General features: G+C 56.4%; 1 protein-coding gene across 7 annotated transcripts in view; it reads right to left on the bottom strand.

The window, feature by feature from the left end:
- The window catches only part of TNRC18 (trinucleotide repeat containing 18), a 997170-nt gene that overhangs the window by 90439 nt on the left and 888155 nt on the right, over window positions 1-18576 (bottom strand). The gene's annotated exons all lie outside the window — the stretch shown is intronic.

The raw sequence follows: 18576 nt of genomic DNA on the forward strand, positions 1-18576 counted from the left end.
ACATACCTCTCCGGCCCCCGGCACTTGCTAGAGTCACCTGCTCCCCGTTCCACCGCTGACCGCCGCTGTGTCTTCCCATCCTCTGCACCGACGTTCAGGAAGAGGGCGGCGCGCACTAATCGCGTCACCATGCCCTCTGACCTGAGCGTCACTGCGGAAGACACAGCGGCGCCGACGGTGGAACGAGGACCAGGTGAATATCGCGCACTGCCCCCCGTCATACTCACCTGCCCCCGGCGAGGTCCCTTCACGTCTGTTCCCCGGAGCCGCATTTTCTTCCTGTAGTGAGCGGTCACCGTTACCGCTCATTACAGTAATGAATATGCGGCTCCACCTCCCATTGGGGGGTCATTACTGTAATGAGCGGTACCATGTGACCGCTCACTATAGGAAGAAACTGCAGCGCCGGGAAGCAGGGACCTGCAGGGACCGTGCCAGGATTAGGTAAGTATTATTAGACAGCCCCCGCTCCCCCTCCCTTGCCGACCCCTGGGTATGACTCAAGTATAAGCCGAGAGGGGCAATTTCAGCCCAAGAAAGTGGGCTGAAAATCTCGGCTTATACTCGAGTATATACGGTAAGTATGTTTAATTGGTTGTATAACATAAATACCATGTCTGTACACTGTCACTTTGCTTGAGAAAGGCTCTCCACGGGCCGAAACGTTGCCATGATGGGCTATTAAATGTGAATACCTTCATAACCTTATCCACAATGGTGTGCTGCCTCTGATTTTTGGACTTCTATATATACAGTATATATATATATATATATATATATATATATATATATATATATATATATATATATACACACACACACACACACACGCACAGTATGAGCCCACACATTAACAATCATTAAAAAAAATAAACCAAAGAATAAGACCAAAACCAAAATAAGACCTACTCTGAAAATAAGCCCCAGTATGATTTTAGAGGATTTGTGAAGTATACTTGACAGGTATATACATAGAAATCATGGGGCCCCATATCAGAAGTTCTAATGGGCCCCTCCCCTTCCCGGGAAAAAAATATACATTAATATTTGGTGCGGTCACAGAAGAGCATATCTCAACTTTTCAGCCTTCACCAAGTAATTTTCCTCCTACTGTAGTCCCAGATTCTCCTTTCATAGCACCCATAAAGTATAGAAGTGTCCCACAAACACGGTAGGATACCCCCACAGTGAACTCTACTGTACCCCATCTCAACTCCCCCAGCAAAGTATGGTGACCCCAACACTGTGTGATCCCCCAACTGTGATCCCTACATAGCCACTCATGCAGCATAATGGGCCTACACCTCACCACACTGTCTGACTAACCCTCTAAACCAGGGGTCTCAAACTTGGCTGGGTATATGGGCCAAATATAGAAAAAAATTGAACTTGGGGGGCCGCATTCTTTGAAGGACAAAGTGACATTTTTAGTGATACAGTTTTTTTCTATACACCTTTTGAACATTTTTGCTGTGTTTTTTTTTTTTTTTACATTTTTAGAGCTTGGCTCGTTATGGATGTGGTGATAACAAATGTGCTCTCATATTGTAGTTATTTCCCCATATTGTAGTTATGTCCCCATATCCAAGTCCCCATATTGTAGTTATGTCCCCATATCCAGGTGCCCATATTGTAGATATGTCCCCATCCAGATCCTCATATTGTAGTTATGTCCCCATCCAGGTCCTCATAATTGTACTTATGTCCCTAGGTTTGAGAGGAGGAAAATAGAAAAAAGTGAAGCAAAAAATGTTGTCAATTTCGTACTAATATCCGACGTCCTGGTATATATATGCTCCCAATCCAGGTAAGCATGCCCCCCTCATCTCTATCCTGGTATGCATGACCCCTTCATCCCTATTCCGGTATGCATGACGCCAATCCCCATTTTGGTATGCATGGTTCCTTCATTCCTATCCTGGTATGCATGGTCTCCTCATCCCCATCCTGGTATGCATGGTCTCCTCATCCCCATCCTGGTATGGTCTCCTCATCCTGGTATGCATGGCTTCCTCATCCCTATCCTTGTATACATGGCCTCCTCATCCCCATCCTGATATGCATGGTCTCCTCATTCCTATCCTGGTATGCATAGCTCACTCATCCCTACCTTGATATGCATGCCCCCCTCATCCCTATCTTGGTATATGGCCCACTGAGAGTATAATACAACCCCTCACACACACAGTATAATGCAGCCTCCCGCCACACAGTGTAATGCTGTACCTCCCCTACACACACAGTATAATGCATCCCTGCCTACACACACACACAGTCCAGCAGTATTACACACACTATAATGCAGACACAAACACAATACTTACCTCTCCCCATTTCACTGCTGCTCTGGATTCTGCAGCGAGTCTCATTGGCTTCACTGCTGGAACAACGTGGCGCACGAGGAAGTGAGGTCATCGTGCGCCCACTGAATCAGAAGCAGAGGAGTGATGGGAGAGGGAGCGTCATCTGACACTCTCTCCCCCATCACTGCTTTCAACTGTATCGGCGTCTATGATGCCAATAATTTAAATGCGGGGGAGGAAAGGCGACACAACACTAGGCCCCATAGCGGCTTGGTCTGCCAGCTTCATGCCTCCCCGCGTGTTTGAGACCTGTGCTCTAAACAGTATAATGTCCCCCCAAAAGCCCTTAACATAGTATGATGGACATCACACAAATCGTCTCACACAGTATAATTGCTTGCATACAGTATAATGGCCCCCGCACAGCCCTCCATAAAGTACAAAAGCTCACAAATAGCCCTCCAAATATTATAAAGCCCTCCAAATATTATAATAGCCCCAATAATTGGCCCAATAATCCTCCATATTGTATACTGCGGGGTGCATTCTCCATATAGTATACTGCACGCTATAGTCCTCCACACAATATAATGAACTCCCCATAGTTCTCCATAAAGTATAATGCACTTCCCATAGTCTTCCATACAGTATAATGCACTCCCCATAGTCTCCCATACAGTATAATGAACTCCCCATGGTCCTCCATACAGTGTAATGCACTCCCCATGGTCCTTCATACAGTATAATGCACTCCCCATAGTCCTCCCTTTGAGTATAATGCACTCAACATACAAAAAACAATACTCATCTCTCCTCCTCATTCCCCTGCTGCTCCATTCTCCACAGCGAGCATTCTGAAGTGCCTGCACATCTCAGACACTAAGAAAGAATGATGGAGGTGAAAGCGTCAGCCAACGCTCCATCATTCAACATTGCTTTCAACTGTATTGGCATCCAGGATGCCGATCATGTTGAACTTGCGATGACGAATGGAGGGGGGACAGTGTTAGCTAGAGTCAAACTGGGCAATTGCCCAAAGTTCACCTTTCTCTTAAGGGGCCCCAGTGTTTCTCTTCTGAGGTTAAGACTGCTTAAAGACCTTTGGTGATTTCACAGTCATGTGACCATGATTTCACCAAAGATCTCTTAACTGCAGGAGTCTAGAGTAATTGAACAGGAGACAGGCTGGCATACAGGCAGGCATTAGGGGAAAGGGAAATCAAAGTGGGCAATTCCTCATGGGCCAACAGTGTTTTGATTCTGAGCTTAAAACTGCTTAAGGGCTTTTGGTGACATCACGGTCATGTGACCATGACGTCACCAAAGGTCTCAACTGCAGGAGCCTAAGGGTACGTTCACACAGGACTTTTTTGCTGCTTTTTTTTGCTGCTTTTTTTAATGCTAATTTTCAGCTGCTTATAGGTGCGTTTTTGGTGCGTTTTTTGGTGCGTTTTTGGTGCGGTTTTTGGTGCGTTTTTGGTGCGTTTTTTTCATGCGTTTTTTTGTGGTATATGGTGAATCAAACATGTTTGATGACTACACCAAAGACACTCAGTTAGTACTCAAGCACACTCACATAACACGTTATCAGAGCACGTTCACATCACTAGTATTTACCTACTACCTGGTCATTTAATTTGTTAGAAAAGGACATATGTTAAGTTTTTTATTTACCAATCTCCCAGTGGAGCTTAGCATCGCCTTCATCCCAGCGGGGGAACAATTTACGGCAGATTACATGCCATGCATCTGCCTTTTTTTGACGATCACTGTAGTTTGGGCAAGCTAAATCCCAAATTACAGGCATTGTTTCCACCTTGCAAAAATAAATGAAAAAGTAATTACCAAATGCAAGATGAAATGAAGCCAACATTCATGACAAGGAAGATACAAACATACACATGCAGAACACATGAACATGTACATAACAGCACATGAGCATCACAATAGATCACAATCAGGACACCTCACAATGGCTCTTCACACCTGACAATGGCTCACAATGGCTCTTCACACCTCACTACCAGGAACTCCCTCACAATAGATCACAATCAGGACACCTCACAATGGCTCTTCACACCTCACAATGGCTCACAATGGCTCTTCACACCTCACTACCAGAAACTCCCTCACAATACATCACTATCAGGACACCTCACAATGGCTCACAATGGCTCTTCACACCTCACTAACCACACCCCTAAGCTCTTGGCTGTGAGATCCCTTCCTGCTGGCCATGATTTTCTGCACAAAAAAAGCAGCAAATAATGCTACATGCGTTATTTCAGCGTTTTTGCAGCGTTTTTTTCATCACCCATTCAAGTCAATGGGTGAAAAAACGCTGCAAAAACGCAGCAAAAACGCTGAAAGAAGTGACATGCCCTATGTCCAAAAAAAGCAGCAAAGCAGAAAAAACTGATCAAACAAAAAACCAACGTGTGTGCATGAGATTTCTGAAATCTCATAGGCTTTACTGGTACTGTAAAAAGCAGCTGAAAATTAGCATAAAAAAAAGCAGCAAAAAAAAGCAGCAAAAAAGTCCTGTGTGAACGTACCCTTAAGGTGAAGAGGAGACAGTCGGTATGTATGTATGTGTATTTACTTGTGTGTATAAACATTATTATTATTTACTTTTTAAAACACCATTAATTCCATGGTGCATTACATAAGAAGGGGTTACATACAGTGGGTTGCAAAAGTATTCCAGTTTTGCTACCTCATAACCTGGAATTGTACTTGTTTTTTTTTGTGGAAGGAATGCATCAGTACATGTTAAGAACGTGCCTACAAATGTGATACAGGAAAGATATATATCTTGGTACCGTGTTAGCCAGTAGATAGAAAAATATTTAGAACTAGATGGGTATTTCCTGAAGAAACTACAGATAGTGCTTTGGAATGGTGCCCGGGCTGCCCCTGCAAGACTTTCAAACTTGGGTGCCCCTCAGACGCTGGTTTGGTAGTTGAGGATTTGGTGGGCGGGGCCACTCTGGGTCCGATTTGGTGGCCCGGGGCACTCTGGGTCCGATTTGGTGGCCCGGGGCACTCTGGGTCCGATTTGGTGGCCCGGGGCACTCTGGGTCCGATTTGGTGGCCCGGGGCACTCTGGGTCCGATTTGGTGGCCCGGGGCACTCTGGGTCCGATTTGGTGGCCCGGGGCACTCTGGGTCCGATTTGGTGGCCCGGGGCACTCTGGGTCCGATTTGGTGGCCCGGGGCACTCTGGGTCCGATTTGGTGGCCCGGGGCACTCTGGGTCCGATTTGGTGGGCCGGGTCACTCTGGGTCCGATTTGGTGGCCCGGGTCACTCTGGGTCCGATTTGGTGGCCCGGGTCACTCTGGGTCCGATTTGGTGGCCCGGGTCACTCTGGGTCCGATTTGGTGGCCCGGGTCACTCTGGGTCCGATTTGGTGGCCCGGGTCACTCTGGGTCCGATTTGGTGGCCCGGGTCACTCTGGGTCCGATTTGGTGGCCCGGGTCACTCTGGGTCCGATTTGGTGGCCCGGGTCACTCTGGGTCCGATTTGGTGGCCCGGGTCACTCTGGGTCCGATTTGGTGGCCCGGGTCACTCTGGGTCCGATTTGGTGGCCCGGGTCACTCTGGGTCCGATTTGGTGGCCCGGGTCACTCTGGGTCCGATTTGGTGGCCCGGGTCACTCTGGGTCCGATGTGGTGGCCCGGGTCACTCTGGGTCCGATGTGGTGGCCCGGGTCCCTCTGGGTCCGATTTGGTGGCCCGGGTCACTCTGGGTCCGATTTGGTGTCCCGGGTCACTCTGGGTCCGATTTGGTGGGCCGGGTCACTCTGGGTCCGATTTGGTGGCCCGGGTCACTCTGGGTCCGATTTGGTGGCCCGGGTCACTCTGGGTCCGATTTGGTGGCCCGGGTCACTCTGGGTCCGATTTGGTGGCCCGGGTCACTCTGGGTCCGATTTGGTGGGCCGGGTCACTCTGACTGACAGCAGGATAAAGGAATGGCTGATAACAGAGAATAGACTGACAGCAGGACAAGGGAATGGCTGATAACAGAGAGAATAGACTGACAGCACGACAGGGGAATGGCTGATAACAGAGAGAAATAGACTGACAGCAGGACGGGGAATGGCTGATAACAGAGAGAAATAGACTGACAGCAGGACAGGGGAATGGCTGATAACAGAGAAAAAGACTGACAGCAGGATGGGGGAATGGCTGATAACAGAGAGAATAGACTGACAGCAGGACGGGGAATGGCTGATAACAGGGAGAATAGACTGACAGCAGGACAGGGGAATGGCTGATAACAGAGAGAAATAGATGGGTATTTCCTGAATGAGCTATAGATAGTGCTTTGGAATGGTGCCCGGGCTGCCCCTGCAAGACTTTCACACTTGGGTGCCCCTCAGGCACTGGTTTGGTAGTTGTAGCCCCTCAGGGTTGAGGCCACTCTGGGTCCGATTTGGCGGGCGGCGCCGCTCTGGGTCCGATTTGGCGGGCGGCGCCACTCTGGGTCCGATTTGGCGGGCGGCGCCACTCTGGGTCCGATTTGGCGGGCGGCGCCACTCTGGGTCCGATTTGGCGGGCGGCGCCACTCTGGGTCCGATTTGGCGGGCGGCGCCATTCTGGGTCCGATTTGGCGGGCGGCGCCACACTGGGTCCGATTTGGCGGGCGGCGCCACTCTGGGTCCGATTTGGCGGGCGGCGCCACTCTGGGTCCGATTTGGCGGGCGGCGCCACTCTGGGTCCGATTTGGCGGGCGGCGCCACTCCGGGTCCGATTTGGCGGGCGGCGCCACTCTGGCGGGCGGCGCCACTCCGGGTCCTATTTGGCGGGCGGCGCCACTCCGGGTCCGATTTGGTGAGCGGGGCAATAATTATAATAACACTACAGATAGTGCTTTGAAATTGTGCTGTGCTATCACTTTAAGAGCTGATATTATCTGGCAAAACTGTGCTGGTGTACAGTTTGCAGGCGTTGGCATAGTAACTGGGCCTGACTGCGCATATCAATGAGCTAATCAGCCAGGTGGCAAGTGGCAGGTACATTTCAAATTGCCTCAGAAACCCGGCCATTATAACCTATGGGGAAATTTCCCTATTGAAATGCATTACAATGAGGGGAAAAAACATTTTCAAACGCAAATTGCGCCAAAACTACAAATCCGATCGACACGAAAAATACTTAGCACACCTCTTGGGGACGCTGGCTTCGAAATGACACCTCACTGGAGTCTGTGAGTGAAGCGGTTCGGGCCGCATTACGTGCGGACTGAATAATAATAAGAACTAGATGGGTATTTCCTGAAGGAACTACAGATAGTGCTTTGGAATGGTGCCCGGGCTGCCCCTGCAAGACTTTCACACTTGGGTGCCCCTCAGATGCTGGTTTGGTAGTTGTAGCCCCTCAGGGTTGAGGATTTGGTGGGCGGGGCCACTCTGGGTCCGATTTGGGGGGTGGAGCCACTCTGGGTCCGATTTGGTGGGCCGGGTCACTCTGGGTCCGATTTGGTGGCCCGGGTCACTCTGGGCCCGATTTGGTGGCCCGGGTCACTCTGGGCCCGATTTGGTCAACCCGGGTCACTCTGGGCCCGATTTGGTGGCCCGGGTCACTCTGGGTCCGATTTGGCGGGCGGCGCCACTCTGGGTCCGATTTGGCGGGCGGCGCCACTCTGGGTCCGATTTGGCGGCCCAGGTCACTCTGGGTCCGATTTGGCGGCCCGGGTCACTCTGGGTCCGATTTGGCGGGCGGCGCCTCTCTGGGTCCGATTTGGCGGGCGGCGCAACTCTGGGTCCGATTTGGCGGGCGGCGCCACTCTGGGTCCGATTTGGCGGGCCGGGTCACTCTGGGTCCGATTTGGCGGGCCGGGTCACTCTGGGTCCGATTTGGCGGGCCGGGTCACTCTGGGTCCGATTTGGCGGGCCGGGTCACTCTGGGTCCGATTTGGCGGGCCGGGTCACTCTGGGTCCGATTTGGCGGGCCGGGTCACTCTGGGTCCGATTTGGCGGGCCGGGTCACTCTGGGTCCGATTTGGCGGGCCGGGTCACTCTGGGTCCGATTTGGCGGGCGGCGCCACTCTGGGTCCGATTTGGCGGGCGGCGCCACTCTGGGTCCGATTTGGCGGGCGGCGCCACTCTGGGTCCGATTTGGCGGGCGGCGCCACTCTGGGTCCGATTTGGCGGCCCGGGTCACTCTGGGTCCGATTTGGCGAGCGGCGCCACTCTGGGTCCGATTTGGCGGGCGGCGCCACTCTGGGTCCGATTTGGCGGGCGGCGCCACTCTGGGTCCGATTTGGCGGGCGGCGCCACTCTGGGTCCGATTTGGCGGGCGGCGCCACTCTGGGTCCGATTTGGCGGGCGGCGCCACTCTGGGTCCGATTTGGCGGGCGGCGCCACTCTGGGTCCGATTTGGCGGGCGGCGCCACTCTGGGTCCGATTTGGCGGGCGGCGCCACTCTGGGTCCGATTTGGCGGGCGGCGCCACTCTGGGTCCGATTTGGCGGCCCGGGTCACTCTGGGTCCGATTTGGCGGCCCGGGTCACTCTGGGTCCGATTTGGTGGGCGGCGCCACTCTGGGTCCGATTTGGCGGGCGGCGCCACTCTGGGTCCGATTTGGCGGGCGGCGCCTCTCTGGGTCCGATTTGGCGGGCGGCGCCACTCTGGGTCCGATTTGGCGGGTGGCGCCACTCTGGGTCCGATTTGGCGGGCGGCGCCACTCTGGGTCCGATTTGGCGGGCGGCGCCACTCTGGGTCCGATTTGGCGGGCGGCGCCACTCTGGGTCCGATTTGGCGGGCGGCGCCACTCTGGGTCCGATTTGGCGGGCGGCGCCACTCTGGGTCCGATTTGGCGGGCGGCGCCACTCTGGGTCCGATTTGGCGGGCGGCGCCACTCTGGGTCCGATTTGGCGGGCGGCGCCACTCTGGGTCCGATTTGGCGGGCGGCGCCACTCTGGGTCCGATTTGGCGGGCGGCGCCACTCTGGGTCCGATTTGGCGGGCGGCGCCACTCTGGGTCCGATTTGGCGGGCGGCGCCACTCTGGGTCCGATTTGGCGGGCGGCGCCACTCTGGGTCCGACTTGACGGGCGGCGCCACTCTGGGTCCGATTTGGCGGGCGGGGGCACTCTGGGTCCGATTTGGCAAGCGGGAGCACTCTGGTCCGATTTGGTGGGCTGGGTCCGATTTGGTGAGCGGGGCAATAATGATAAGACTACAGATAGTGCTTTTTAATTGTGCTGTACTGTCACTTTAAGAGCTGATATTATCTGACAAAACTTGTGACCTGGTGGGCTGGTAGAGTTTATAGGCGTTGGCATAGTAACTGGGTCTCACTGCGCATATCAATGAGGTAATCAGCCAGGTGGCAGTTATTTTTAGAAATTGCCTCAGAAATCAGGCCCATTATAAACGTATTGGAAAATTTCCCTATTGAAATGCATTGAGACACTTTTTTCAAACGCAAATTGCGCCAAAACTACAAATCCGATCGACACGAAAAATACTTAGCACACCTCTCAGGAACGCTGGCTTCGAAATGACACCTCACTGGAGTCTGTGAGTTTAGCGGTTCGGGCCGCATTACGTGCGGACTGAATAATAATAATAAGAACTAGATGGGTATTTCCTGAAGGAACTACAGATAGTGCTTTGGAATGGTGCCCGGGCTGCCCCTGCAAGACTTTCACACTTGGGTGCCCCTCAGGCGGTCCAATTTGGTGGGTTGGGTCAATCTGGGTCTGATTTTGTGGGCGGGGTAAATCTAGGTCCGATTCGGTGGGCGGGGTCACTTTTGGTCCGATTCTGTGGGCGCGGCCACTCTGGGTCCGATTCGGTGGGCGGAGCCACTCTGGGTCCGATTTGGTGGGCGGGGCACCTTAGGGACCAATTTGGTGGGTGGGGTCACTCGGTCCGATTTGGTGGGCTGGGCACCTCAGGGTCTGATTTGGTGGGCTGGGCACCTCAGGGTCCGATTTGGTGGGTGGGGTCACTCTGGGTCCGATTTGGTGGGCGGGGTCACTCTGGGTCCGATTTGGTGGAAGGGGTCACTCTGGGTCCGATTTGGTGGAAGGGGTCACTCTGGGTCTGATTTGGTGGAAGGGGTCACTCTGGGTCTGATTTGGTGGAAGGGGTCACTCTGGGTCCGATTTGGTGGGCGGAGCCACTCTGGGTCCGATTTGGTGGGCGGGGTCACTCTGGGTCCGATTTGGTGGGCGGGGTCACTCTGGGTCCGATTTGGTGGGCCGGGCCCCTCGGGGTCCGATTTGGTGGGCCGGGCCCCTCGGGTTCCGAATTGGTGAGCGGGGTAATCTACTATATAATTGTCTAAGGGCACTTCCGTCTTTCTGTCTCACAACACCGCTACGTCATCATCTCGTGAGACCGCAATGCACTCTTGGGACCGGAGCGCGCAACAAGCATCGGGTACCGGCCACTCCAGGTGCAACAAGCATCGTGTACCGGCCGCTCTAGGAGGTGCAACAACCATCAGATACCGGCCGCTCCAGGAGGTGAGTATGTAACTTTTTTATTTTAATTCTTTTTTTTTTTTTTTTTTAACAGGGATATGCAGTATACTATGTGACTGGACAATTTACTACGTGACTGGGCAGTATAACTACGTGGCTCTGCGCTGTATACTGCGTGGCTCTGCGCTGTATACTGCGTGGCTCTGCGCTGTATACTGCGTGGCTCTGCGCTGTATACTACGCGGCTCTGCGCTGTATACTGCGCGTTCTGCGCTGTATACTGCGCGGCTCTGCGCTGTATACTGCGCGGCTCTGCGCTTTGTACTGTGCGGCTCTGCGCTATATACTGCGTGGCTCTTCGCTGTATACTACGCGGCTCTGCGCTGTGTACTGCGCGGCTCTGCGCTGTGTAATGCGCGTGTCCGTGCTGTGTACTGCGCGTGTCTGCGCTGTATACTGCGCGGCTCTGTGCTGTGTACTGCACGGCTCTGCACTGTGTACTGCACGGCTCTGTGCGGTATACTGCGCGGCTCTGCTCTTTATACTGTGCGGCTCTGCGCTCTGTACTGCGCGGCTCTGCGCTGTGTACTGCCCGGCTCTGCGCTGTGTACTGCGCGGCTCTGCGCTGTGTACTGCGCGGCTCTGCGCGGTATACTGCGCGGCTCTGCGCTGTGTACTGCACGGCTCTGCGCTTTATACTGCGCGGCTCTGCGCTGTGTACTGCGCGGCTCTGCGCTGTGTACTGCGCGGCTCTGCGCTGTGTACTGCGTGGCTCTGCGCTTTGCCCTGTGCCGCTCTGCGCTGTGTACTGCGCGGCTCTGCGCTGCATACTGCGCGGCTCTGCACTGTGTACTGCGCGGCTCTGCGCGGTATACTGTGCGGCTCTGCTCTTTATACTGTGCGGCTCTGCGCTGTGTACTGCGCGGCTCTGCGCTGTGTACTGTGCGGCTCTGCGCTGTGTACTGCGCGGCTCTGCGCTGTGTACTGCGCGGCTCTGCGCTTTGCACTGCGCCGCTCTGCGCTGTGTACTGCGCGGCTCTGCGCTGTATACTGCGCGGCTCTGCGCTTTGCACTGCGCCGCTCTGCGCTGTGTACTGCGCGGCTCTGCGCTGTGTACTGCACGGCTCTGCGCTGTGTACTGCGCGGCTCTGCACTGTGTACTGCGCGGCTCTGCGCGGTATACTGCGCGGCTCTGCTCTTTATACTGTGCGGCTCTGCGCTCTGTACTGCGCTGTGTACTGCCCGGCTCTGCGCTGTGTACTGCGCGGCTCTGCGCTGTGTACTGCGCGGCTCTGCGCGGTATACTGCGCGGCTCTGCGCTGTGTACTGCACGGCTCTGCGCTTTATACTGCGCGGCTCTGCGCTGTGTACTGCGCGGCTCTGCGCTGTGTACTGCACGGCTCTGCGCTGTGTACTGCGTGGCTCTGCGCTGTGTACTGCGCGGCTCTGCGCTGTGTACTGCGCGGCTCTGCGCTTTGCACTGCGCCGCTCTGCGCTGTGTACTGCGCGGCTCTGCGCTGTGTACTGCGCGGCTCTGCGCTGTGTACTGTGCGGCTCTGCACTGTGTACTGCGTGGCTCTGCTCTTTATACTGTGCGGCTCTGCGCTGTGTACTGCGCGGCTCTGTGCTGTGTACTGAGCGGCTCTGCACTGTGTACTGCGCGGCTCTGCTCTTTATACTGTGCGGCTCTGCGCTGTGTACTGCGCGGCTCTGTGCTGTGTACTGCGCGGCTCTGCGCTGTGTACTGCGCGGCTCTGCGCTGTGTACTGCGCGGCTCTGCGCTTTATACTGTGCGGCTCTGCGCTGTGTACTGCGCGGCTCTGCGCTGTGTACTGCGCGGCTCTGCGCTGTGTACTGCGCGGCTCTGCGCTTTGCACTGCGCCGCTCTGCGCTGTGTACTGCGCGGCTCTGCGCTGTGTACTGCGCGGCTCTGCGCTGTGTACTGCGCGGCTCTGCGCTGTGTACTGCGCGGCTCTGCGCGGTATACTGCGCGGCTCTGCTCTTTATACTGTGCGGCTCTGCGCTGTGTACTGCGCGGCTCTGCGCTGTGTACTGCGCGGCTCTGCGCGGTATACTGCGCGGCTCTGCGCTGTGTACTGCACGGCTCTGCGCTTTATACTGCGCGGCTCTGCGCTGTGTACTGCGCGGCTCTGCGCTGTGTACTGCGCGGCTCTGCGCTTTATACTGCGCGGCTCTGCGCTGTGTACTGCGCGGCTCTGCGCTGTGTACTGCGCGGCTCTGCACTGTATACTGCGTGGCTGTGCAATATACTACGTGGACTTGCATATTCTAGAATACCCGATGAGTTAGAATCGGGCCACAGTCTAATAATCATAAGACTACGGATAGTGTTTTGTAATTGTGCTGTACTGTCACTTTAAGAGCTGATATTATCTGACAAAACTTGTGACCTGGTGAGCTGATGTAGAGTTCATAGGCGTTGGCATAGTAACTGGGTCTCACTGCGCATATCAATGAGCTAATCAGCCAGGTGGCAGTTATTTTTAGAAATTGCCTCAGAAATCAGGCCCATTATAAACGTATTGGAAAATTTCTCTATTGAAATGCATTGAAACACTTTTTTCAAACACAAATTGCGCAAAAACTACAAATCCGATCGGCACGAAAAATACTTAGCACACCTCTCAGGAACGCTGGCTTCGAAATGACACCTCACTGGAGTCTGTGAGTGAAGCGGTTCGGGCCGCATTACGTGCGGACTGAATAATAATAATAACTAGATGGGTATTTCCTGAAGGAACTACAGATAGTGCTTTGGAATGGTGCCCGGGCTGCCCCTGCAAGACTTTCACACTTGGGTGCCCCTCAGATGCTGGTTTGGTAGTTGTAGCCCCTCAGGGTTGAGGATTTGGTGGGCGGGGCCACTCTGGGTCCGATTTGGGGGGTGGAGCCACTCTGGGTCCGATTTGGTGGGCTGGGTCACTCTGGGTCCGATTTGGTGGGCCGGGCCACTATGGTTCCGATTTGGTGGGCCGGGCCACTCTGGGTCCGATTTGGTGGGCCGCGTCACTCTGGGTCCGATTTGGCGGCCCGTGTCACTCTGGGTCCGATTTGGCGGCCCGGGTCACTCTGGGTCCGATTTGGCGGGCGGCGCCACTCTGGGTCCGATTTTGCGGGCGGCGCCACTCTGGGTCCGATTTGGCGGGCGGCGCCACTCTGGGTCCGATTTGGTGGGCGGCGCCACTCTGGGTCCGATTTGGCGGGCGGCGCCACTCTGGGTCCGATTTGGTGGCCCGGGTCACTCTGGGTCCGATTTGGTGGCCCGGGTCACTCTGGGTCCGATTTGATGGCCCGGGTCACTCTGGGTCCGATTTGGTGGCCCGGGTCACTCTGGGTCCGATTTGGTGGCCCGGGTCACTCTGGGTCCGATTTGACGGGCGGCGCCACTCTGGGTCCGATTTGACGGGCGGCGCCACTCTGGGTCCGACTTGGCGGGCGGCGCCACTCTGGGTCCGACTTGGCGCGCGGCGCCACTCTGGGTCCGACTTGGCGGGCGGCGCCACTCTGGGTCCGACTTGGCGGGCGGCGCCACTCTGGGTCCGATTTGGCGGGCCGGGTCACTCTGGGTCCGATTTGGCGGGCCGGGTCACTCTGGGTCCGATTTGGCGGGCCGGGTCACTCTGGGTCTGATTTGGCGAGCCGGGTCACTCTGGGTCCAATTTGGCGGGCCGGGTCACTCTGGGTCCAATTTGGCGGGCCGGGTCACTCTGGGTCCGATTTGGCGGGCCGGGTCACTCTGGGTCCGATTTGGCGGGCGGCGCCACTCTGGGTCCGATTTGGCGGGCGGCGCCACTCTGGGTCCGATTTGGCGGGCGGCGCCACTCTGGGTCCGATTTGGCGGGCGGCGCCACTCTGGGTCCGATTTGGCGGGCGGCGCCACTCTGGGTCCGATTTGGCGGCCCGGGTCACTCTGGGTCCGATTTGGCGGGCGGCGCCACTCTGGTTCCGATTTGGCGGGCGGCGCCACTCTGGGTCCGATTTGGCTGGCGGCGCCACTCTGGGTCCGATTTGGCGGGCGGCGCCACTCTGGGTCCGATTTGGCGGGCGGCGCCACTCTGGGTCCGATTTGGCGGGCGGCGCCACTCTGGGTCCGATTTGGCGGGCGGCGCCACTCTGGGTCCGATTTGGCGGGCGGCGCCACTCTGGGTCCGATTTGGCGGCCCGGGTCACTCTGGGTCCGATTTGGCGGCCCGGGTCACTGGGTCCGATTTGGCGGCCCGGGTCACTCTGGGTCCGATTTGGCGGGCGGCGCCACTCTGGGTCCGATTTGGCGGGCGGCGCCACTCTGGGTCCGATTTGGCGGGCGGCGCCTCTCTGGGTCCGATTTGGCGGACGGCGCCACTCTGGGTCCGATTTGGCGGGCGGCGCCACTCTGGGTCCGATTTGGCGGGCGGCGCCACTCTGGGTCCGATTTGGCGGGCGGCGCCACTCTGGGTCCGATTTGGCGGGCGGCGCCACTCTGGGTCCGATTTGGCGGGCGGCGCCACTCTGGGTCCGATTTGGCGGGCGGCGCCACTCTGGGTCCGATTTGGCGGGCGGCGCCACTCTGGGTCCGATTTGGCGGGCGGCGCCTCTCTGGGTCCGATTTGGCGGACGGCGCCACTCTGGGTCCGATTTGGCGGGCGGCGCCACTCTGGGTCCGATTTGGCGGGCGGCGCCACTCTGGGTCCGATTTGGCGGGCGGCGCCACTCTGGGTCCGATTTGGCGGGCGGCGCCACTCTGGGTCCGATTTGGCGGGCGGCGCCACTCTGGGTCCGATTTGGCGGGCGGCGCCACTCTGGGTCCGATTTGGCGGGCGGCGCCACTCTGGGTCCGATTTGGCGGGCGGCGCCACTCTGGGTCCGATTTGGCGGGCGGCGCCACTCTGGGTCCGATTTGGCGGGCGGCGCCACTCTGGGTCCGATTTGGCGGGCGGCGCCACTCTGGGTCCGATTTGGCGGGCGGCGCCACTCTGGGTCCGATTTGGCGGGCGGCGCCACTCTGGGTCCGACTTGACGGGCGGCGCCACTCTGGGTCCGATTTGGCGGGCGGGGGCACTCTGGGTCCGATTTGGCAAGCGGGGGCACTCTCGTCCGATTTGGTGGGCTGGGTCCGATTTGGTGAGCGGGGCAATAATGATAAGACTACAGATAGTGCTTTGTAATTGTGCTGTACTGTCACTTTAAGAGCTGATATTATCTGACAAAACTTGTGACCTGGTGGGCTGGTAGAGTTTATAGGCGTTGGCATAGTAACTGGGTCTCACTGCGCATATCAATGAGGTAATCAGCCAGGTGGCAGTTATTTTTAGAAATTGCCTCAGAAATCAGGCCCATTATAAACGTATTGGAAAATTTCCCTATTGAAATGCATTGAGACACTTTTTTCAAACGCAAATTGCGCCAAAACTACAAATCCGATCGACACGAAAAATACTTAGCACACCTCTCAGGAACGCTGGCTTCGAAATGACACCTCACTGGAGTCTGTGAGTTTAGCGGTTCGGGCCGCATTACGTGCGGACTGAATAATAATAATAAGACTAGATGGGTATTTCCTGAAGGAACTACAGATAGTGCTTTGGAATGGTGCCCGGGCTGCCCCTGCAAGACTTTCACACTTGGGTGCCCCTCAGATGCTGGTTTGGTAGTTGTAGCCCCTCAGGGTTGAGGATTTGGTGGGCGGGGCCACTCTGGGTCCGATTTGGGGGGTGGAGCCACTCTGGGTCCGATTTGGTGGGCTGGGTCACTCTGGGTCCGATTTGGTGGGCCGGGCCACTATGGGTCCAATTTGGTGGGCCAGGCCACTATGGGTCCAATTTGGTGGCCCGGGTCACTCTGGGTCCGATTTGGTGGCCCGGGTCACTCTGGGTCCGATTTGGTGGCCCGGGTCACTCTGGGTCCGATTTGGTGGCCCGGGTCACTCTGGGTCCGATTTGGTGGCCCGGGTCACTCTGGGTCCGATTTGGTGGCCCGGGTCACTCTGGGTCCGATTTGGTGGCCCGGGTCACTCTGGGTCCGATTTGGTGGCCCGGGTCACTCTGGGTCCGATTTGGTGGCCCGGGTCACTCTGGGTCCGATGTGGTGGCCCGGGTCACTCTGGGTCCGATGTGGTGGCCCGGGTCCCTCTGGGTCCGATTTGGTGGCCCGGGTCACTCTGGGTCCGATTTGGTGTCCCGGGTCACTCTGGGTCCGATTTGGTGGGCCGGGTCACTCTGGGTCCGATTTGGTGGCCCGGGTCACTCTGGGTCCGATTTGGTGGCCCGGGTCACTCTGGGTCCGATTTGGTGGCCCGGGTCACTCTGGGTCCGATTTGGTGGCCCGGGTCACTCTGGGTCCGATTTGGTGGGCCGGGTCACTCTGACTGACAGCAGGATAAAGGAATGGCTGATAACAGAGAATAGACTGACAGCAGGACAAGGGAATGGCTGATAACAGAGAGAATAGACTGACAGCACGACAGGGGAATGGCTGATAACAGAGAGAAATAGACTGACAGCAGGACGGGGAATGGCTGATAACAGAGAGAAATAGACTGACAGCAGGACAGGGGAATGGCTGATAACAGAGAAAAAGACTGACAGCAGGATGGGGGAATGGCTGATAACAGAGAGAATAGACTGACAGCAGGACGGGGAATGGCTGATAACAGGGAGAATAGACTGACAGCAGGACAGGGGAATGGCTGATAACAGAGAGAAATAGATGGGTATTTCCTGAATGAGCTATAGATAGTGCTTTGGAATGGTGCCCGGGCTGCCCCTGCAAGACTTTCACACTTGGGTGCCCCTCAGGCACTGGTTTGGTAGTTGTAGCCCCTCAGGGTTGAGGCCACTCTGGGTCCGATTTGGCGGGCGGCGCCGCTCTGGGTCCGATTTGGCGGGCGGCGCCACTCTGGGTCCGATTTGGCGGGCGGCGCCACTCTGGGTCCGATTTGGCGGGCGGCGCCACTCTGGGTCCGATTTGGCGGGCGGCGCCACTCTGGGTCCGATTTGGCGGGCGGCGCCATTCTGGGTCCGATTTGGCGGGCGGCGCCACACTGGGTCCGATTTGGCGGGCGGCGCCACTCTGGGTCCGATTTGGCGGGCGGCGCCACTCTGGGTCCGATTTGGCGGGCGGCGCCACTCTGGGTCCGATTTGGCGGGCGGCGCCACTCCGGGTCCGATTTGGCGGGCGGCGCCACTCTGGCGGGCGGCGCCACTCCGGGTCCTATTTGGCGGGCGGCGCCACTCCGGGTCCGATTTGGTGAGCGGGGCAATAATTATAATAACACTACAGATAGTGCTTTGAAATTGTGCTGTGCTATCACTTTAAGAGCTGATATTATCTGGCAAAACTGTGCTGGTGTACAGTTTGCAGGCGTTGGCATAGTAACTGGGCCTGACTGCGCATATCAATGAGCTAATCAGCCAGGTGGCAAGTGGCAGGTACATTTCAAATTGCCTCAGAAACCCGGCCATTATAACCTATGGGGAAATTTCCCTATTGAAATGCATTACAATGAGGGGAAAAAACATTTTCAAACGCAAATTGCGCCAAAACTACAAATCCGATCGACACGAAAAATACTTAGCACACCTCTTGGGGACGCTGGCTTCGAAATGACACCTCACTGGAGTCTGTGAGTGAAGCGGTTCGGGCCGCATTACGTGCGGACTGAATAATAATAAGAACTAGATGGGTATTTCCTGAAGGAACTACAGATAGTGCTTTGGAATGGTGCCCGGGCTGCCCCTGCAAGACTTTCACACTTGGGTGCCCCTCAGATGCTGGTTTGGTAGTTGTAGCCCCTCAGGGTTGAGGATTTGGTGGGCGGGGCCACTCTGGGTCCGATTTGGGGG

The sequence above is a fragment of the Ranitomeya variabilis genome, chromosome 7, assembly GCF_051348905.1.
Source record: "Ranitomeya variabilis isolate aRanVar5 chromosome 7, aRanVar5.hap1, whole genome shotgun sequence".
Taxonomy (NCBI): Eukaryota; Metazoa; Chordata; class Amphibia; order Anura; family Dendrobatidae; genus Ranitomeya; species Ranitomeya variabilis.